Genomic DNA, 23,989 nt, shown 5'->3' on the forward strand with positions numbered 1-23,989 from the left:
ACATATAGTACTATGAAGAAGTCTTAGGCCACCATGGGAAACTTGCACTACATTTAATTAAATCTATGTTACTAAAATATAATTAATATGATGCACACTTGTTATCGTGCTTTATATTTAATATACTACATATACATAGAATAGAATTGTAAACACTTATTTGAAATTTCTAAAGGAGAATGATACATTAAATCTTTAGTGTTGTTTAATTGAAAGACCTAATTTAAATATTATTGAACATGTCAGGAATTATTTAGACAGAGAGAGAGTCGTTCGACATAGAAGCCGATAATATTCGAGCAACAAAATTCATTCGTATTTAGATGTTTCTACCTCATATAGTTTACGATTTTCTCGCCGACGGAAGAAAGGGAACGCGTATACATCACGAGCCCCTGAAAGAGCACAATGGGACGAACCCTTGCGAGTGCAATCAAGGATGATTTGACAAATTCTCGATCGTATACATGGGGGATGCTCACCGAGAGCAAAAGTGAAGCGTGCGTGGCTATCGAAATCACCATAAAAAGTCACCCATGTCTAACCCGGGGACTGTGAATCGTAAATTTGAAAGGAATTAATGCATGGATCTTTACCGAACTCTCTCCTCCCGGAAGAGAGGCTATAACTTACAACGTGACGTCCCCAGCCTTTTAATGGCAAAATTTTTTCAATAAAAATCAGCTAAGATATTCAGTACATTAAACTGCACTCTTATTTTGTTCCTCGATATTCTCTCTTATTTCTCGATAAATTAAAATTTCATGGCTTAACTTGCAACTGTTGAAATGTTTCAGGTAATAATTAACCAAACATCGAATAATAAAATATTAGAAACACTATTTTTAACAGGTTAACTATATTTGGATGAGAGGGGCTTTTCACTAAGGAACTGAATTAATTCTGAAGGTGAGTCGTTCAGTAACAACACTATAGATTCCTTTATTACTCGTTCTTCCATAATGTTTTTGATTTTCTTGTTAGCTCTTTGAATTCATAACACTCTTCGTGAAATTTAGACCAGCACCTTTGTGCTCCTTTAAAATGTTTACAATTATAACAAAAATGAAGTTATTTCATTATCAATTAAAACGTACGTATCCAAAGGCTTGACAATCACTGATTACAAAGAAAATTAATCGGCGATCAGTCTAAAAAGAATATTCCATTAAAATGGCGTTTTATGTAAATCTTCCATCGAATTTATATGCACACCCTTCAAAATATACCGCAAATGGGTCAAGATAAATGAGACGGTTCGCAAAAGACACTTTCCGAATGAATCATTTGTTCCTCGCCTTGCAAAATGGAAGCTTCCATCTTATTTGAATATCTCGTGTAATAGTAGTTGACGGAGCAACCATGCTCGAGGTCGGGAGAGATCCAAACCTTTCAGAAAAATGAATTTATTCGTGGATTTATGTCCGCAACTTACCGTCATCTTGCTCGTAAATCATACCGATCGAGAATAGAGATGAATTTGCAGAGCGGGAAGCGAAGAAACACCCCATCGTACGATTTTGGCAAGTTTTCCCTCGGCTGCGTATTCGATTATTCTCGAACCTTGCTCTTTGGCAGCGTACAATCTTAGCGAACCAACGAACAAAACTCGATGTCAGGAGAGTATTATGGATTCTCTCTTAAAGAAAAAACGCACTTTTTAATTAGGAGAAAGTTTGACTTGAAGCTGAAAAAAGTACGTATTGTTTCTTGGCATTGATACTGGCATAAATAGAAGAATATCAATCTTGAGTTTATCGGTTAAAAACACTATGCTCAAGGATTTTTGGATATTTAAGTGCCATTCAAAAATAGTAAATATGGTTTCGTTCTGTATTATTATGTATTATTATGTACTAGAATGCATTATTCTCCACCATTTTGCATTATTCTATATTAAAATCTTCTCGAGCTTCAACTCAAAGCATTTTTAACTATTGTAAGATCGGAATTTTCACCGATTTCACAGAAAGGGAGATCTAAAATCAAACTAAAAGTTCTTTTCTTCCACTTAATTTTAAATAGCAAGTATGTCGAGTGACAAATAAAATATATTATCAACGTGCTAACTACGATGGATAAGAATGAAAGAGTTAAGAAGCGAAGCGAAATTCGCCGGTATCATTCGGGACGAAACCGGGGGATGGAAGTCAGACATTGGCTCCAGACCCCCTGGCGCCGTCGCGACGCTTCCCAGCTTTTGGCAAAACACATCCTATCCCGTCGTATTCCGGAGCGGGAGTCTAGTTTTTTTTTTATGGCCATCGCCAGCACGACCCCCGGTTCCAGGCTCCCGAAGATCCTCCATAAAATCTCGTCTCCTCTTCGTGTCGTCCTCAACTTCTCTATCTGTTGCTGGATTCCTCTCTGCAGGGTAACTCCTCTTCCTTACGAAGGATACCGTCGTCTTGGTAGAAGGGACACAACTCCTGGAATGGGAATTACGTAGTACTTGCTGATCTAAGAGATTAGTTTCAAGTTACACAAGAGGGTTCCCGAAACATTTGTCCAAATTTTACCACCATGTTCGGTTCGGTGGTATTCAAGAAATTCTAAAGTTCGTTAAATCAATTTTTAACCCTTTACACTTGAGGCCATTTTGTCTGGTATCTATCAGCAACTCGAGATGCTTTCTTCCTATATTGACTTCTCGAATGAGATCTCTAATTTGAGATTTGCGAATTAGGTCACCTTTGCCTCAACGACAATCATTTTATTGGCACTTCGAGTTCCAAAGAAATTTAACCTAAAGGAAACCTAGTGGTGACTGAGCGTCACCTCTCGAGTGCAAAGGGTTAAAAGACTCCTCGCAGTCTTTAATTGAAGATTTTGTACTCGATTCGAGTATTTATTTACATTTGCACTATTCAAAATGACAGGAAGAAAAAATGTTCACGAAAAGGAAAGAAATTATGGGCAAAAATCGTTTCTATTACTGTTTATTATCACGACGAGCTTCGAAGTTAGCAGTATAGCTGCTTACTAATTTCCACGCCAGAAGACTTCTCGAGCATTCACGAACGGAAGATATCAAGATATTTACTGCTTATGTAGTCATTCCAGTTCAGACGTCGAACGTTATCCTTCCAGACGCTCGTTCGAGTAGTTGATTCATCCGTTAGAACAGCCGTGTATCCACCTCGTGAGATATCAATCCGATTCGGGCAGTCGATATCGTTCCTCCCGGATATAATGGAGAAACTTTCTAGAACGCAGGAGCGCGTGCACGATTCGACGAAAGGGCGCAAAGCGAATAGGACAAAGGGAGCGATAAACTTGTCCAGAAAGAAAGAAGGGAAATAGCTGGTAGGAGGCATCGGGGGTTACTTCTATATTTATCGTTGTGCAAGGGTGGAGGATCGACAGTATCTCTCCGTTTCCTCCGAATACGCGTCGTCGGGAAATCTTTCGACAAATGATCGAATGATTCATTTGCGCATCTACGGTGTACTTTGAGAAGTTGATCGAGTCGATACGGTATCGAAGCTGGGCGATCTTCGAATATTGGACATTTGTATTCTCGATAGTGAAAGGCAATCTAGATCTGTGCTTGAGATACAGTTAGAAATAATGGTTATTACTCGATTACGGATGTTCATGGAAGTCCATGTTTTCACAAATACAGGAAAGGAATAGAAACTTAAATGAAAGTATGTTTTAGTTTGCACAACGTGTATATTATTGTTGTATACTTTGTTTGTATACTTTTGCATTTGTACATTTGCATCCATATTCCAATACTTCGACTTTTGTAAAGTAATTTCGTCTTTTTGTTCTTATAACGTGTCTTGTAATGTTTCGCAACGTTATAACGTGAAAATGGGAATGAAAATTTGAGATGGCGTTAGGATGGTACGTGAATTTCTTGTATTCAGAATTATGTTCGACGTTATTACTGCCGTTTTGTAATTATAACGTCTTCTGATTTCGCTCGTGTTACTTATTATGCTACCGCCACATTCCAAACTAAAATATTATCGAAAACATTTCCGATAGTAAAAAATCATCGATACTCTCGATTGCATTGTCGATAGTTCTCCATTATTACTATGCACAAAAAAAGAATCATATATTCATGCTATTTTTTGCAGATATTTTCTATTTAACTAAAGCCTTTTATCGTTACTAGTGCAGACATTATTTACGATCCTAGGTACTTTAATATTTAAACTCTACAATATAAATTTCTTAAATATCACCGTGGATGGGAAAAATGGAAATTAGATAATTCCGGTAATATAGAGAAAGAAAAAAAAACACAAAGAAACACATAAAGAAAAAACTTAAGCGTCCTTTGCACACTTAACATAGCTATTTGCCTTACTTATATTCTAACAATATTATTAATACGAAATTGAAGCCTCTGGTTAGCCTTATATAATTTTGAAAATATTTTCTACCTATTGTTTTTTTTCTCAGAGGGCAATACCATAAAGCGTGTTATCAGTGTAACATAGGCGGTGCTTGCTCCATCTTGGAGTTCCCGAAGGAAACGGATGATAAGGTAGCTCGGGCTGTGTATCCCGCAGGAGGGAATGCTTTTTCCTCTCGCGGTAAAAAAGGCGAAATGCGTGTAAATTGAGTTACAAACATGGTTCTGGCAAATGTCCAGCCAGAACTCTTCCTTTTGACGATGGAACCGAGAGATTTATCCCGCGCTGTCCATTGAAAGACTCGATGCTGCTTTGCCCTAGTTCCTGAAACTCTTATCTTAAAAAAATTTTAATTTATTGTTACATTAACGCATCATTGACGCAAGGGAATAGGAGAATTTATTCTTCCTATTGTTAACTTAGCATGGTTTGTTAGTACAATAGTATCTCTATAATCGTAGAACAATAGAATCGAACAATCGTGCATGTAATATTCAGCAACGAATAAATTCAAAAATCTCCGCTATTTATAATCACTACTTTATTCCACTATCTTTATTCCACCTTGAATAATAGTGGAATAAATACGCGTATTCTCTTGTGGGACACCCTATAGGACAAACGTTTCGTATCTTACGCGTAGTACGAACGTTTAGAAGACCGAACAGTAGGAAATTGTCGGCGACCAGCGGCAGGTGCGAAAATTCCGATAGTCAATGTCGAATCAGATAGGTAAACGCGATTGAACTTTTCACCGTGAACGTCGTGATTGAAAAATCCCACAAACGCACGTGTCGTCCTCGGTGCGTTAAAATGCAGGTCGTGTCCACCTACTGCACCGGTTCGATCGGTATATCGAGCATCGCCTACGCTTCGCGTATTATGCACAGGTGCATTCTTTCCTCGACGACATCGTAGAAAAACCGCCCACGTACGAGAAGAACGATCAACGCCTTCTTATCTGCCTCCGACGCGCGTGGAATGCGAGGAATGCGCAAACCTTAGGCTGTATTCACAGTCTTCATCCCGCGAAACATTTTTCGAATCGTGATTCAGATCGAGTACTCGAACCGTCCGTCAGCGTTTTGTCTATCTACTGTTAGGTGAATCGAGAGAGCAAATCGTACGGTCCAGCTCAACAACAGAAATAGATGCCTACAGTGAATTATAATTCGCCACTTAAGTGAAAACATCTCGAGAAGAACAATCGAGTAATCGTTTAAAGGTTCAATGATTCACGATATATTTTTGCTTATGACGACTGGACTGCGTGTGTTCGTCCACTTAAAATATGTTGAAACATGCAAATAATATATGAGGAGAATATGCAAATAACGTATCTGAGATATGAAAATATTAGGTTGTCCCGAAAGTTTCTTTCGCAAGTTCCACTCAATTATTTCATGTGGTCGTGTTTATATAAATAGACAATCTAATTTCATAGATATTCATGTTGTAACATAAAACATAAAATATTGTGCATGTATTACTTATTAATAAAGCGAATGAATCTTTTGGGACAACCTAATCCATTGCACGATTACATTCTGGAATTTAACAATATATGCAAAGTATATGCGAAGTATGTGATACATTCGAAAAAGCCATCAATGTAATTCGAATAATCTTTTCAAATTTTAACAGAGCATTTTTAAATATATTTACAATCAGAAAATGAAAACAAATTCTATTTTTGTAAGTATCACGCCAGAAAGATCCAATGTGGAACGATTAGGTTGCTCGACGAATAGTGTGAATCTGGCATCACGCGGTGCTGCGGGTGGGTGTAAATTAGAAAAAAAAAAAACAATGCCGCATTCTAATCGTTGTCCCCTCGGTTTACTATTTACAGGCTGCGCTGATTTGGCGCATCAATCGGCGAGAATGGTCGCCGCGCTACAAGGAAATTGACGACCACTTCCTTTGGGCTCAGATAAATACCGGAAGAGCGTTGTGTGTCACACTTTTGTTCACACTTCGCAACGTTATATAATATTGTGACAATAAAACGCGAAGACGGTGGTTTTTGGAACAGAGATAGAGAAAGTATGCATCGTATACTTCTGCGTGGATATTTAATTAGTAAAAACAGTGGTCGTAATTTTAATTGGATGCAGTGATCCACAGCGAAGGTTGAATTTGGAAGCTTGAAAGTGAATTCGAAATAACAGAAAATTGATAACAAGTGAACGTGTGTTCGTGTTTGTGATGTGAACGATGAATCTTTGAGAATTTGTTGAAGTTACTTAAAATAATAATGGTTAGACTGCAATTAAGATAGCTATTGGTTGAGGATAAACAGACAAGCTTAAGACTTTAGTCTAAAATAAAGGGACTTCCGGTGCATATCGGTGATTGTTTTACACCGTACACTAGAAAAATATAAGGTATTTTGATATTTTTATACAAATATGTTCCTCGATGTTTAAAGATTCATACGAACTAACTATCGTTACGGTAAATTGCAAGGTATCAAAGATACACTATTTAATATAACCCTTTCTAATCTCACATTATACAACGCGATGGTTAAAACACAATACTTTTATACATTAAGTTGACCATGAAATTATTTTGTGGTAGGTGTAAGAAGTTTGTCAGCCACGAAATCTTAAAGTTGCAAGTTCGCTCTAGCGAAAATGTCACCGAGCAAAAAAGTTTATGCAAACGTATCCACGCTACGTGCAAAGGTGTCGATACGTGTCATCTAAAAGTGGTACGAAACTCATTCGTGTACAAACGAACATCTCTTCGTTAATGTATATATATGACTAGAGAGATAACGAAAAAAGTGATGTCATCGATGTGTTCATAGACTCCCGGGAACCGATTCCGACATTTCCACGTGTGTTGCATTACTCAGCGTGTTAAATCAGTAAAGAAAGAAAAAAAAAAAGGAGTATACGTTACGTTTCCACGGCAATGAATTTTTAATGCCGCTTTATGGAATCACGATACAACGGCGAACGCGTAGCGTAAAGCGCGTTACATCATTGCGTACTACGAAACACACAAGTTCTGAATGGAGGAGACTGGCATGACCAAATTTGGTGCGGTCTCGATTCCGTGCACGACGCTCGCTGTATTTCGACGTTTTTCGAAGAACAACTTCGCCAACGTTACTTTTCAGATCATTGCGTCTCCTCCGCGAGTTTCTTCCGAAACGATTTTGGGCAATGTCGAGGAATGTTTTTCGTTTTTTGTTTTCCTGGACACCGTAAATTTCAAAGTTTTCGAGCAAACGCGTCGCGTAAGACTCTCGTTTGTGTATATTTTTTTCGTCGCGCGTGGGTTTCGAATCTTCCTATTTTTAGAGGAAAGTCTGTTTATTTGGATTAGTTATTTGCACGGAGACAGTGAAGTACTTCGCAGTCGGAGTCCCTCGTGGAATTGCTATCGATTGTATTAGGGTATTGAAAGTTTTTCAGAATTGGAGCATTATTAATATGGCGATGTTTAGTACGAAAAGAAACTTTCGGTGTGGACATGTATTTCCGAGTTGGTTTCAAATTTTTTTTTTAAATATTTCAATTATAATAATATTTTTTCAAATTTTTTTTGGATTTTCGATACACTATGACGTGGTTTTTTACACGTATCTTTGAACGCGGTATCATTGATATTTAATAATCAAATGTATGGAACTGTCCGAGTATTCAAGGAAAATACAAAAATATGAAAGTATGAAACATAGTAACGGATAAATCATTGAAGATAACGCTCGTTTGTTACAGAATCAATTAAAAATTTCTTACACAAAAATTTACCATACGATTATTCGAAAAACTAATCAGTTATAAGTAGTATGAAATTTATTCACTTTAAAAATTTTTTTAAATGTACACGAATTTCATTTTGAAGGTTTACAATTAACTCAATATATCAATTACTTCGATGGATCGTATTAAAACACAATAAAGATATTTTCCATTTGAAGTAGTTAAATAGATATGAAAATCAATTTGTTACATAGTTTCACATGCAAACTTTCAGAATTAAAAGAAAACACATCAAAAACACCAATTGCTTTTTAGTAGTTGAATGCAATTTGGGTAGAAACATCCTGTTATACTTAAATACTGGCGTCAACTACCGAGCGTTTAGTCATAGAACTAAATTAAGATTAAAAACACATCTGATCTCTAAAGATGCATTCCTGACTCTTGTCAATTTTGAAAAGTACGTATACCTCGTTTCGGGTCTCGTCGCGAGAAGGGCACTCGAGGCGCCTTAATTTTTTCGTAACGCGCGCCGTTACTGACCTTAAACGACAGGAACGCTCGAAACTGAAACGGCGGAGTCGGGAAGAGTGTTGTCGGACGTGTGGTTGTGCCCGAAGTGACAAATTGATTTTGTGCAACGAAAGACGGGTCCTTTCTTTATCTATGGATATTTTTCACGGTGAGCAATATCATTCAATTGTCTGATAACGTTACGGGGACGCCGGTTGCTGATGATGTCGTCGGTTCTATTGATTTTTCGTTGATATCCCACAGATGGGCGTGCTGTCCTCGTTTAGACTTTTCCGATCGTTCCTGCACGTTTTCCGACCGATAAAACGCGTGCCTCGCGATTATTTCGTCAACCGTATCGTTCTGTGTACTCAAATCTAACGCGTGTGACCGTATATGTCTGAGACTCGGTGCGGATTACGGGCGAGCTAACCTCAAACTCGAAGGGTAGGACCACCCAACGGGTGCTCCCGAAATAGAGATGATTCACAACATCATCGTAACAATTGACAGGTCTCCGGTTTCGTCGCGGTTCTCCGTGCATCAACATCGCCGTTATTTATCGCATTTAGCATCGATTTCGCGAGATTTTCTCCGATGTTTCGACGCATCTCTCGTATGCGCTCCTCTCCTCGTTTCCCTTGCGTTTCGTTAAATGCGCGACGTGCCAAAACAATAGGACCCGAGAAAATCAATAGGCAGGCTGTAAGAGGTTAAATAGGGAAACCCATCTGCTACCACAGTGCACGAGACTTTATTAAGTTTTTGCATTTGGCTAAATTCGCATCTCCACGAACCGTAGACTGTTTATTCGCGTTCCGAGCTGACGAATGTACGCGTTAACCTCTAATCCCTGCCGATTAACGTTTAATCAGCTTTGTTGTTTATTTTCAGTTTTTGCCTGCTTGCTGTGTGCTGTGTGGAATGATTTTAGAGAATTTGCGTTCTTCTGCTACACTTACACTTTCCTTACTAACGATTCACGATCATTTTAACATTTTCTTTAGCTGCTATACGTAAACGTAGGTAAACAAAATTGTATTCGAATTTGTTACACATGGAACGAACGTGGTGTTTATTCGATCCAACTGTTAGATTTTATTTGTTCCTCGGGAAATATTTTATTTCATAAATGAAACTCCAATTCTTATGATAGGAGTAACGAATAAAAAGTTTATCTTTCATTCGTTATTCGAAATTTTTATTTGGATAGAAATTTTACACACTTCTGCTTCATCACCTAACCTAAACGTTGCGGTGTTAGATAGTCATACATTTGTTTTTATTTACCGATATTCATGTTCAGATGTAAAAACTGAAGTTAGTTCTCGAAGTTAGTGAAATTGAATAGGTATTTCGTCCGGAATATCAATAAAATTGAATATATGTCTAATATCGCTATAATGCTCCGTTTGTAGCACATGTAAATGATGTTGCTTACCAGTTTTGTTATCTTTATTTCCCTCTGGTGAATCGAAGGAAGTGCAAGGAATTTTGTATCTTTTTTTTTTGTGATTTTTATCACATTTAAAATAAAATCATTTTTTGTTTACCTTTTGTCTAATTCTGCTGCCTGCCGATCATTCGGAGTAATATGTAGCCTTGTACAGTTTTCTGTGGTTCCCAATAAAAATGTAAAAGTGTCCTTTTTTTTTGTGATTTTTATCACATTTAAAATAATTTTTGTTTACCTTTTGTCTAATTCTGCTGCCTGCCGATCATTCGGAGTAATATGTAGTCTTGTACAGTTCTCTGTGGTTCCCAATAAAAATGTAACGTATCATGCACAGGTGTGCGATTAATTCCAGTTCTTTGTGGATCGCTGAAGTGAAATTGATTCGATTCTTTGCGGTCTTTTGACCGACGAGTTTATAGTGATTTTTAACACCAACCAAAGGATTTATTGGACCGCGGCATTCGATTAAATTTCGTTCTTTGACGATCGGTGAATTGCATTTCGATCTTTTCTTTATAATTGTATCATTTCAATGCTTGTACGGAGCATCAGCTTGTCGCTTTTATTTGATTAATTTCATCTGCGAGCGATTTAACAAGCCATTATCTTACGCTCACGAGAAGGAAAGAGTTTTCTTCATTTTCATTTTTTTTTACATAACGTATGAGTGTGGAATGTTACATGTTGAACTAATGGAGGAAATGTGTTTGTTTGTAATTGTCCTTTCTTCCACGGTTCATATTAAAATTATTCATTACCTAATATTTAAGCATGTTTTACTAAATTAAATTTAATTTGCGCCTGGGAGGTTATTAAAGGGCAAAACATAACAAAAACCTGCTCTCGCCCGATTCAAGTTGAACTGCTCGCTTTTTCCTATATTATATGCTGAAGAATTTTGTAAAAAATTTGAAACATGTAAGATAAAGAGACACATTTTTGAAACAAGTATCGCGAAACAAGAAAAACGGAAAACATACGCGAAAAATACCAATTTGGTATCGAAATCTTCAGAACACACAAACTATACCATTACAGTAAGTAGATATTACTCTTATTAATACCCTCCATTTGTTCAGATCTTTAGCGTCGATGCACCATTCTTAATAATGCGAAAAACCGATACTTTTGTCGATTTTTCCATGTTACACTAACTTGTCATGTCAAAGTTTCGTGTATCCTTTATTTAATTAGTGTTTTGTACTGTATTCAATGAATACATTGTCAGTAAAATAACATTAATAGTAAATGAACACAATGCTGTGCAGGTTACGTTCAAAAAAAGATCGAGTTAATAGAAACGAATGATTGTATTGTTTGTTATTAAATTTAACATTAAATTTCAGATTGAGTCTGATCGAAGAGACGACAATTAATAACTGTCCAATTGCATAAATAAAAAAACAACGCTGACATAGAAAGCGCATCTGAGAGTCTCTCACTCTTTTTCGTACCTTTCTTTTATATCTCAAGCATCTTTGAACAACACATTTAGTTGAAGTTTTGCGGGACACCGTGTGCGTTGAAAGCACGGTGTTAGATATAAAAGGTGGATTCAAGTTCGATCCAGGGGAACAGTTTCCCGGTGTTTGTGAAACACTCGCGGATTCAGAGTTCTTAATTCGCGCGATGCGTGACCGATGCTCCGCCGCAGATTTATTCTCGTGGAATTGAGCCAGGCTTACAATTTAATTATCGCTATCCACTTGGGGTCGGTTGAGAAGCTGGCTTTAAGGCTTCATTGAATTTATCCGAAGTGACGATCTTTATTTTCCCATCGGCGCGTATAAAAAGCTTCGCGAGAGTGGAGGAGCATCGATAGCCTCGCTCGTTCTCGTCGATCTAGCCCTGAGATACCACGGTTCGGGCAAATTACGTCAAGTTGAACTGCTCGTACATCTGAATCGTAAAAATCTCTACGGTCGAACCGCCATTATCCGAATGCTTCCCTATTCGAACGTCTTATTCGCCCTCGCGCGACCGAGGGTCTTTTTCGACCCAATCCTGCAAGAACTCTTCCACATCCGAGTCGGTATTTGTACATCGAAACGTTTGTAAAGGACGAGTTCGCAGAGACGCGTTTTGTATCAATACTTATCCACGTTTGCTTTTTTGGCGAGCAGGTGAATAGATAAAACTTAATTTTCAATTACCAGGAGAATATCTTGGTTAGTTCGACTAATTATAAAACCCGAATAGGACCTGTAGTCGTAAAATTTAATTAAGAATATCAGTTTTTATGTAGAGTCACTTGGCGCCAGAAATATATTACACCCGAATAGCATCTAGAAATTCTTCTCCTTCGGAATGAAAAATTAATATTTCGTGAAATATCGATGCGTCTAAAAATTTCGATTAATGCTGTCCACCAAACACTGAAGCATATAAGAGTCAACGGAAGTGGGAATAGTAAGATATGTAATGAAAGAGCACGGAAAACGATTGATTTTATTTCATAGGGACTCGAAAGTTCGAAACATTAAAAAATGTGGGTAATACTACATACAATTATGCTCCGCAGTGTAGTACTTTTTCAAGTACACTGACTAAGGATTACTCAAACTTCTGAAACTTCACTTTTTTTTACTAAAAACTGAAATACCGAGTTCCAAGTTTCACGTAAAGTTTAAAGAATATACATTTAATCGCGTTAAGAAAATTAGCGAAAATCTCATTTAGTTCAAGAACAGAATCATATCAGTCTTCCAAAATCTTTTAGCACGAAATTGTATGAGATAATAATAACGATCATTTCAACGGTTCGAAATTTCACCTATTGAATGCAACTTACTAGAATCGTTGGTAAACGCGTAATCTGGATTAATCGTGGTATTGCAATCTTGAGAGTCAGTTCTAACAGAAATGGCGTGTCCGTATCGAGACCCGTTAACTCGATAGTTAATCCTTTGTGCTCATTTGTCTGGTCTCCCGAAGAGACTCTGCGTCATTCGGGTCACCAATTTGGTTCAAATTTTGCATACAGTGCACGCCAGGGTAGTCTTTATTTTTGCATCAACGTTTTGTTGGTCTCCTTCCCTCGAAAAGAAACCAATACGTTCAAAAATATATCCGACAAGATTATAGTTTCAACAAGATTTAATATAAAACGCTTTCCGATCGAAATATCACCCCTCTATGGTGTGCTATTACATACATATAGTAACAATGATTTTATTTGTATTTCGTTGTTATTGTACACCTTAACGTACAAAAAATGGCTAAAATTCCAAGCTAAAAGTTTCATGAAACGAAATAAAGATACATTTTGAAGTTTTCGTATCGTCCCGTCAAGTTTATATTTTACATATACTTGGAATTACTTTGTCATCCATGAAAACCATTCTGAAAGGTTGAAGCTATAAGAATCGACAAATAAATTAAGACCATCAGTAGCTAAGGGCCGCCCTATATATCCTGCGTTTGTCGCCTCGAAGTGTGTAATTCCGACCTCAAAGGGTTAATTCGTCCAACCGAAATAACGAGCTAGACTCGTAGCGCATAACTCGAACCAAAGTGCTCGTCTACTAGTCGAACACGTAACCCAGAGATCTTATGCGTTGTATTTCGTAATGTTGCAATTGCACAATCCATATCGTGTGATTTCTTTTATTCATATCTGTAGCAAATGAAATAACTCCGCGGTAGTTAACTATTCTTCGAAATTTAAACTATTTATGCGTCCATGAAACAATTAATACAATTCAGTGGCTGAATCTTCGGAGCTGTATTAAAAATAATAAGAAGACATAAGAAGGCATTATGCGTAAACCCAATGAAATTTACACGGAGCAAGTTTATTGGGTTCCTAATAGGGTACATTATGCAATAGAGGGTTAACATGTTGACTGCCACGTGTATTCAATCGGATACAAACTGTGTGGATTCGAGGCGCCGCGTGTATCAATTTGAATACACGCACATTTCCCATTAACTACCATTTGTACACGAACATAGAACATGCATTGATTTTATATGATATATCATGTACTATGGGGTGATGCATCTCACTTGATCGAAGAGGTTTATTAACTCTAGGTTTGCGGATGTTTGAAGCATCTTCGCTTCATGTCTTCTTTTGGATGAATAGAAACAATCGTTAACAGTACTGGACCTATTAATTATTTTTTTTTAAACATCTGAAATTTACACTCCCGAGAGATATTGACGCATACGTACACATTTCCTTTTATATCAAAATTATCGTTACCTACGATCGATATCTTTTGGAATTAAATAATATACCATGTTAACCCTGCAGTGCGCAATTTTTCAAAATGAACAAAGTGTACGTGAAACATGTGCTAACGAGTTAAATCGTAATCGGATAATTGAAGTTCTGCTCCACCACGAATTACGTCACACCGTGTATGCGTGTCTGGAGAACGCAGTTCCGGTTCGAGCTGTATTAATAGAAGCGCGCGTATGTCCGGTGCGTGTACAATAAGCGCGCTGCACGCTTGAAAATAGTAACGCGCGCGAAGAGGATGTGCACGTGTTAACGAGGCGGCTTGTGCGTGCACGTGATTCTGCGAAAAATCATAATAGTGCACAGAACTCGGCCTGCTGCCAGCGACGGTCCACAATCGCCGCGAATCCGATTTCGTCAACCGGGCCGCAGGATCCGCCACCGGAATGCCTCGTTCGGGTTCCAAGAAAATTTCATTAATTGCGAATAATTAATCGTCCGCGAACCGTCGATCGATTTCCCGTCGACTATCGCCGTGATTGATCATCACAGTTCTATTGTTCGATGACGAAGAGGCTGGCAAGGTTGATCGAATGACGTTTAAAGTGATTTCAGTGTAACCTCTGCATGATCTGTTTAGCGATTACAGGTAGATTACAATCGCTGCTTGGATTGATCTCACTTTGTTAGGTAGACGTTTGTTTGAACGACAAACATTTTATTAGCCTTCTTTGATTTTAATAACAACGAAAAGTAAATGTCTCAATTACTGACACATTTTTTCGGTATCGTCAATTTAAATTATATTAGAAAAATCTGGATATTATTTTTTATTATGATTGTGATAGGAGAAGATGGGGTATGTGCAACGTTTTTTTCTTTCTTCATTGAAGTGCTGGGTTATTTTATATATAAATTCTTGTACAACAAACTGCCAAATTTTTGTTTTCTATAAATACTGTGGAAGTATTCAACGAAGCCACTTCTAACACTTTCCTTTTTTTTTTTGCTATCTTCAGACTTAACGAATTGTACATCTTTTTTCAATATTTATTTACATTACTAAATTAAATAAGTTATGTACGTCTTACGAGATTGAGAGGTTTTCCAAGTCTTGCTAAAACCTGAACATTCATCTTCCTGGCGTTTGATGTGTAACACTCTTATTATCTCGGTTATCTATTTCCTGATTACACCATGATATCGTTATCGTTTCTTGGTACACTATTATGCATTCATTCCTAAACCAAATGACGCGTGTATTAAAGCATGTTGTTAAGGAGAGAAATAGATCAAGAGATTACACGTGGAACAAAGTCTTAAATTTATTAAATCCTCTTGCAAGAGAGATATTTTTATATTTATCGACTGATAAAATAGAGAAACGAATAATATACCGCGAGATATTTTTATATTTACTATTTCGAGGCGCGTGGTAGTTTCGACTAATCATGCAATTTTCACGGTCATTTGCTCCTATCTTTTCCTCTTCGAATTTGTCTCTTTTTTGCGGTTCGTTCCACTCGAAGGAAACAAACGCCTTCGTTATGGAATCATTATGATGATTGGTGAATGATATTGGAAACGAGGTGGAATCGATTACGTATTTATCAAGGTTAATCCTGGTTAACGCGAATTACATCGCACGTTCATGTTCGCAGTATTAATATGAAATTATTATCTGTTAAACGCAGCATGTAAATGTTAGGTATAGAAATTAATCCTGTGCGTTTCAAACGTAGACTTACGTTTATATTTCTATGTAAACTAGACTACACTTGTAATCTGTTAGATATAAATATACAATATTTGGAATGGTTATCGAGTTGAGACTTAGATTATGATTAGATTTATAATAAAATATGTGAGATTAGATTGAGAACTTAGAAGATTGCTAATTTTACGTAACAAAAGTAAACATTATTACCGAAACTACAATTATGAACGATTGAGTGTAAACGCACAGAATTCATTTCTAAACGAAAATATTAATTTCTTATTTATTATTTCATTCAAGAATTCTACCTTATACGTTCTACATTCTCAGTGAAAAAATCTACAGCAAAAGTACTTTTAATTTCGAGTAGGTACGATAGAAATTTTCTACGAGAGATCTACGAGAGATTTTCTACGTTGCATGGAAATGAATGGAAATGAATGACAAGCCTTCTGCGTCCCTTGTCGATTTACTTTCGTTTTACTTCTGCTACATAAACTTCTTATTATCAGGCAACATCTGCTTTCGATTTTTCGCATTTTTTATTCCTACTGTTACATAAATTACACGCGTACTTTCGCGGTAAGTGCCATTCGTTAGATTTTTACACGACAAAACCAGGCTTTGATGTAAATCGCGGCTTGGTTGACGATGAAAGCTCCCAAGCAATTCATATAGTTATTTTTGGAAGCTCGTGAATGGTAAAAAAATGTCGATTGACATCTTGAGGAAATAAGGACATGAGAACATTTTGAAGCATATTTATCGACCACTATTGCGCAAATATAATATTTTCGTACAATATTCATGAGTACCCAATGCTCAAAAACTTAACATTTGATACCATAAAAATATACATATACACAAATGAGTATATTCACTTCCATTTTAAATTGATACAATTATTAATTATTTTGTACTTCATAAAGCGTGTGGTTTTCGTTTGTATCTAGCTAGAACGAATGTAATAGAATATTTTAAAACATCATCACTCCAGCTCTCTTCGGGATAACATTTTAAATATGACATCGTACACGAACGTTCAGTTGTTCAAGAAAAAGGAAGGAGAAGAACCTGTTTCTCGATTAATATTTTCCATCCGAGACATTTCGTAATTCCTGTTAATGGTCACCTGTTCCGCCATGTGTCTTATCTCAATTTTCTTGGCGAGCTGCTCATCCACCCCGACGATCCATCCGTCCGTCACATTTAATCCAAGATCACCCTTGTTTACAGAGTTCTAGGTTACAACGCATCTAATGGACTATCCGTACATTCAGCCGGAGCACTTCCATCCCGTGTCATCGATTCAATGGACGTTCTCGTGATGCGCATAAAAATAACAATGATTTCATGTTTACTCAACTTATTAGAAGATTTTACCGCGTCAAGATCAGGGTAGAACGTGTCGGCTTATGTTTCGGTCCTACGCGAAAGTAACTCCCCTTTTAGGAGGATCACCGAGACGTCGCACATCTTTTCACTTTTCTTGTCTTTCGTTTGTCGTGCGAGGGAAGAGGCAGTATTAAAAAAAGTCGACGAACCAAAAGCACGATTTAACGAAATTTGGATTTTGGACAGTTTCTTAACTCTGATAATAATCTGAAATAGTTGTAGTATCATTAATAAATATCGCCAAGTTTTATGTATACCATTTTCTACCTTAATCGAAATATATTCGTCGAATTGGAAGTCTTATATTTCCATAGCGTCGGGACTGTACAACTTACAGTGTGCGTAACTTAATGTGTAACTTACATCGCACACCACAAATTTGATATATTTCAAATCGAATAAAATTCTCGGTCAGTTTTGAGCAATGTTGATCGTTTCGACAAACGATGAAACTTAGAATCAACGAAGCGACGAAGTCTAGTCGAGATCATCTATTGATCGCCGTCGAAGCCGACCATTAATCGCAAAATTTCGCGGAAACGTGCAAGACATTCGGGAAGGGGGTTTGGGATCGAGTGGAAGGGTGCTCTGGAGTTGATGGAACGGGACGTGCTGATTGATCGGATTTACAGCCGTTACGATTCTTCCATAATGGTGGTACGTGTGCAACATGTCCATTATGAGATTACCGCGTTATGAGCGCGGCGATCTGGGTTAGGTTTTATTATATGTTTGTCTCTTATATTTCATCTTATGGCAACTGAGTAAAAACATATTATCACGTACCACCCCTCTAGATTATCCCATAAAATGAACGTATTATTGCTTTTCTGGCTTATTAAAATTAAATAATAACTTTGCCTGAAATGAATGAATATATTTAATTTATTAATTAAGCAAGTTTATTAATTAATTAATTTATCGATTTAGTTGAACGGCGTTTGCTGGCGCAGAGTAAACACGATATTCTTTGCGCAGAGTAAACACGATATTCTAGAACTATCAGCTACGCAATTCTTTTTGGTATTTTAAACTTCGCCGAAGCTCTTTTTGTGATATATGCGATACCGCTGCTGACATCCCAAATTTAGGGTGGGAGGCACGCCCCCCAATTTTGTAAATGGAACGGTATACCGACTTTTGCAGTTTTGGATAGCTTTTAAGGACCTTCGACAAAATTACTAACCCTGGAGTAACGATGGTTAGAATTCGAGTTACAATTTAAAAAAAAAAAATAAGAAAGGAAACAGAGTTAGTTATTATTCTCCTAATATTCTTCGGAAGTCTTCTAGAATTAAAATGAAATTCTTTTAAAATGAAATATAAATAAATTATTGTTGTAAAAAATTCAAAATTTAAAATTCGTCCCTCGTTCTCTACTCTTTGAACACTAATACGAAGATTTCCTCTTCGTCGTCGCGTTACTTCGACGTCGTTAAATTTTAGTAAATTAATACGGTTGAAGAAAATTATGCAGATATCCTAATAAACACGAACATGGAGCTCTGCGTGCTCTATCATTAATGCTAATTCTCGCTTGACTATTGGAGCATCACTTGAGCGTAAAACCTTATCGATTAAACGCTCAATCTGCAGGATGCATCAATATTAAGTACTCCTATCCATCCTAGTCGCTCGTAGATAATACGACCTTGCACTCGATAATAGTTAAATACAATTTGCAGCTTATCTTTCGAAGTACAAAGGGTATCCGATTACGATATTCAAACTAACTTAAAATAATTTCGTCCATCTTTGATTGCTAGGGTGATTCCTTCCATTCGTCGTTCGATTTGGCCTTCATTTTGTGTTACAAATGTTGCAACGTGCGTTCTATTGTTTATATTGTATATGCAGTACTGTGCAAAAGTTTTAGAACACCTTGTGAAGAATGACTTTGTATTACATTTAAATAAATCCATGTTAATATTTCTTATCGTGCTGTATGTGTAGTAGTATATTATATATGCATATAATAGAATTGTACAAAAATTATTTAAAAGATTTAGAGGAGAATCTGAAAGTCCTCGTCTAAATATTATTGAACATATCTGGGGCTATGCGGACAGAAAGAAAGAAGAGTGTCGAAGAAAAAGAGAGTTAAAACACGTAGACGGACTGTATGAGACTGAATGACAAAATTAAAAAATGATATACAAGTTGTTCGAGAAGAGTCAACGGTATCATGAAGGTTAAAGGAGTACTAAACGTTAATTTGATTTTGTCTAATTTCGTACACTACACTGTTCAATAATATAGATAAAACAAAATATATTTGGACAGATCTGTATTTATGCATTTCTATCGTACATCCCTGTATATTTTCGAACATATGCACTTGACATGAATGCACGAGTACCCCCCCAGTCTAGTCATGACCTTGCGTCGAACTTGAAACGATCAGTTTTCCCAGCAAAATTCCGCTCAGTATGTAAAAGAATTCGGAACATGGCCACACCCTAAAGTCCAAGTCACACCTTGGCAACGAGCTGACCTTTCCGACCCGAAATCGAGACTGGATCTCGGCTTTGTTTCGGTGTTTTCTTAATTCTACCGCGGACCCGCGGTTCTCGAAAGGGAAAAGGGGGTGGGGCGGGACAAGAGGACAAGAAAATGCACGCGTACACGCGAGGAATACAATCTCGTACTCTCATTGCGGCCACGTAGTTACGTGTACGTGAATATCGTGGAAGAGGGAGAGCGACGAATGGTTGTAGATGTGTAAGTATATGGAGCCAACATCACTGGAGCGTCTCGGCGTTGGAGGCGCCAAAGCGTCGCGGCGCCACCCCCGGCGCCCGTCATAACGCCGCCAGCACCCACCCCTCTCGACTCTCTCGAGCTCTTCTCTTCCCTTCTCCTCGCCATTCTCTCGTCTTCCCTCTTTGTCTATCTCCCTGTGCTTTCCTTAAACTCTTTTCTACTTTCGTCTCTATTTCATCCCTTTGCTTTTTATTTATCCTTTCCGCCTGTGGCCGCCCTTACATCCCTTTTCTCTTTTTACCTTCCACCTGCTTTTTCCTTAATTTACTTTCACCCGCTCCCCTTGTCGCACGCGGTCCTTCGTTTCGCTATCGTTCGTCGATGTTCACCAGTTCCTCGCTGTCTTTCACTTTTGTCCAGTATTCTACGTACATTTTGTTGTTTCTTTTTATTTTCTGTGTATCCTCTGTGACTTTTGAAATGCATTTATTATTATTACTTCCACCCTCGTGCTTCGCCACGTAACCGGTACTTTTCCGGTACATTCTGTCTTCTTTCCGTTCTCTTCGTCATATTTTTTGTTCTCCATCTCTCAGTTTCCACTTAGTTCTAGATGATACGTTTTCTTATTTTGCTAATTCGCGACTAAAGCTGAATCTACGAGACAAAGTTACGAATAACTATCAAGGATATACATATAACACCGTGCCGTAACGATGAGAAAAATGTTTGTAGTAAAAAGATTTCAGTAGCATATTTATGTTTCCGATAAATGCTCCACCATACGGTAAATCATTTTGTTCGTTTCTTTATCTTCCTTACTCGTTTCTTGTTCCGTCGAATTTTATTTGACTCCGCGCGTATATCCTTCCGTATCCCGCGAACGGGATCATTTGTTTCGTTGCTGTTATTATTTTTGTTTATTTTTTCCTAGAACCGTAATGAATTTTCCTTCGTCTTGATTAATTTTCTAATTATTTCTGCCCGTTAATCGCGCTTCTCCCGAGTTTTCGTTCGTTATTTGCACGAGCGTTTCGAATTTTGCGAAAATCTCAGTGGCGCCGTCTTGTCCGTTCCCCTCCCCTCTCTCCCAAAATGGAGTTTTCTGGCCCTCTGACATTTCAGCCGATCCGCAAACTCTCGGGTTTTGATACTTTTTGCTCCTTTCGTTCTTCCCCTTGTCACGTGCCGCGACGTCGCGCGTCGAAACACCCGATGCCCGGACGAGAAACGAATTTCGTTTATTCTAATGCGCGCTCGTTGCGATGCTCGTATTCTTATAAATATGGTTTTTCGTTCCCTTTGCACCGGCCGAGAATAATTTAATGCCTCTGCATCTGTTATTCAAATCCTGGCCGCATTTTTTTCGCGCGGGCAGCTTTGAATTTCAAATCTAACGAACCGCGCGAGGGATCGATTACTCGAAATAAGAGTAATGGAATTTATTTTTATACGTGCGGGGGTGGTCTGAAAAATTCTCGGGCTTCGTCGTGGATGTCAACAGTATAAACGAGGAGTTTTTTTTTTTTTTTAAATAGGTACATCTTTCTAGGGTAGGTCAGACTGGAGTTAATTGAAACGTTTTTGACAAATTAATTAACCATGACTACATAATCAGGAATCGGTTGTAGCTTCTCGACGAATTAATATTTAAGAAAACAAAAATATATATAAGCGTATAAGCAAAGACCTACTTGATTCGGTGTAAAAAGATTCGATATAATAAATACCTTTCCAAACAAAATTCTTGGAATATCACTTTTTTCGATCTCTCGACTAGAACTCCTCGAAGATGATCAAACTTCCACCACGCTCGACCTCGATTTCGGTGTATCGTTACACATTTGTGTCTCGTTAGGTCGAAAGTGCGCGAAGGAACTGCAACTTCGACACCGTCGCTCCATAAAACATTTTTCCATGTTTCTAAAGACCAATGCTTATGGCTCTTAGCTGTCTGTGGTCGCTTCTTTTTATTCCGTGCCCTCGGTAGCGGTTTCCGTGTTGCAACTCGACCATGCAATCCAGCAGGCTGCTAATCTACGCTTTACCATGTTCACGGATAATAGAGTTTCTCGGGTAGTATTCATATTCGACTGAATTTCTGGGGCTGTGAGTCGTCTGTCCCTCTTAAACGTCACTTTTGTTTTCATATTCTCTACTTGGATCGTTACTTCAAGCTTCTCCGATCGTTTCCATGACGGAATAGAACCACTTCTCTCGTGTAACTTCAGCTTTTCTGCAGCGACTTAGGAATGCACGTTTTTGCATCGTAAAGTTTTCTCGATACTTGACTCGCTTGGAATATACATATATTGTACTGACGAGCAAAGAAACCATTGTTCGGATTGTTATAGTTTTTAGTGAAATTCACTGTTTTCAAAGTAGAAATTTAGTGCGAGGTGTGTTCGTGCACGACTGTATTTAGTATAAAGGGATACTTTAGTCTATAGCGTTAAGAGTTTCTTTATGTGTTATCGCAGATATATTTATTTACATATCAGGGATATATATAATTTATGTTTGGTGAAAATAATCAAAATTAAACGCAGTACAAGTGATCTTCTACAGGCTCTTTTGAAGAAAATACGTTCATAATTGCCACAGGTGATTACATGGTCCTACACGGATTACACGGATTACACGTCCTGTTTGGACACCCCTAACTTCGTTCATTTCGTGAATTCAACAAAATCCTTTGGCAGATACATTTTCAAAAGTCTTGATCTTTTTTCTTTAAAATTTTCTTTAAAAATATTAAAAGAATACCAACAAAAACAAACTTTTCGAAAGTTCTGGATTCGAATAATAGTTTACGCCTTAATAGTTTCAAACACAGATGTAATAATAAAAATAAGTTAAATTCGGTTTATCTTGGTCAGTTTTCAGAAAGGCCTGAGGAACGAACTGACAACGAACGAAGCCGCAATTCATAGCACGCACACGTATACACGAGGGATAGGAAGGACCGCGCCATAAGAAAGAAACGACGAAACTGTAAGTACGAGTCATTCGAGTGGCCCGCTTCCGATTCGCAAATCGCATTCTGGATTCGGTCTTTCGTCAGGATCCTCGTAAAACTGCACCCTTCCGCGCCTCTTCTCGCGCTTGTCTTATCTCTCTTTCCATCCCTCCCCGTTTCTATGAGTCAGACGAATCGTGAAAGTGACTGGAACCCCCGCGTTCCCATAAACTTACCCCTACGGAACCTGGTCCGCGCCCAGTCTACAAATTTTATCCGTATTTCGCGAGACACCCGGCCGAAAGCTTCCCTTACTCAATATGGAATACTTCTGGCTCATAAGCCCGAAAACGCGATACTTAATTGCGACAAATATGGCCCGTAAAATTTGAATAGGCATCCCGTGATGAGCGAGGGGTGGGATGCACCTTTGCGCACCCCTTCGTATTTTATGGGCTACTTCGGGTAGACTGGGTATTTGGTAGAGCATGTGCCAATGTTGGACCTATTCCGGATAAAGGTTCGTTCGAATAACGTAGGTGGGCAACGTGTAAATTCCAACTTATTGTTAGAAGATGAGATGAAACGACGTACAAATTAATCGAAATAATTATACAGCGAAACAAATAGATATATTCATTCGTTATGTGAATGATACAACTTTTGGAAGGAATTTTATATTGTGTTACACAGTGTCGCCATTGCACCGTGCTGGAAAGCACCTCCATGCACTGGCAGCTCATTTCGATTTCACATATTTTTCTACTTTCTTTTAGTTTTTTTATGGGGATCTTCTATTTTTCTACGATTACTCTTTAAGTCCTCCACTTTTTCATGTACTTGGCGTAATTTTTTTACCTTTTTAAAGTTTTTTATCAGATGGTTATTCATTCGTTATGTGAATGATACAACATTTGGAAGAAATAAGAAAAATTGTTTTATAAATCGAGTATTCAGGTATTAGGTAT

The 23,989-nt window shown here is 37.7% G+C and overlaps 1 protein-coding gene across 3 annotated transcripts in view; it reads left to right on the forward strand.

The window, feature by feature from the left end:
- The first annotated feature begins 8,218 nt into the window (after positions 1-8,218).
- LOC128878862 (talin-1) overlaps positions 8,219-23,989 on the forward strand; it is a 58,002-nt gene continuing 42,231 nt past the window's right edge. For 2 of the 3 annotated variants that reach the window (XM_054127443.1, XM_054127446.1), the window contains exons 1-2: positions 8,230-8,774; positions 22,942-23,056. The gene's annotated coding sequence lies outside the window, so the exon portion shown is untranslated. Of the gene's footprint in view, positions 8,775-22,941; positions 23,057-23,989 lie in introns of all 3 variants that reach the window. The other variant, XM_054127447.1, reaches the window with a different exon arrangement.

Source organism: Hylaeus volcanicus, chromosome 6 (assembly GCF_026283585.1).
Source record: "Hylaeus volcanicus isolate JK05 chromosome 6, UHH_iyHylVolc1.0_haploid, whole genome shotgun sequence".
NCBI lineage: Eukaryota > Metazoa > Arthropoda > Insecta > Hymenoptera > Colletidae > Hylaeus > Hylaeus volcanicus.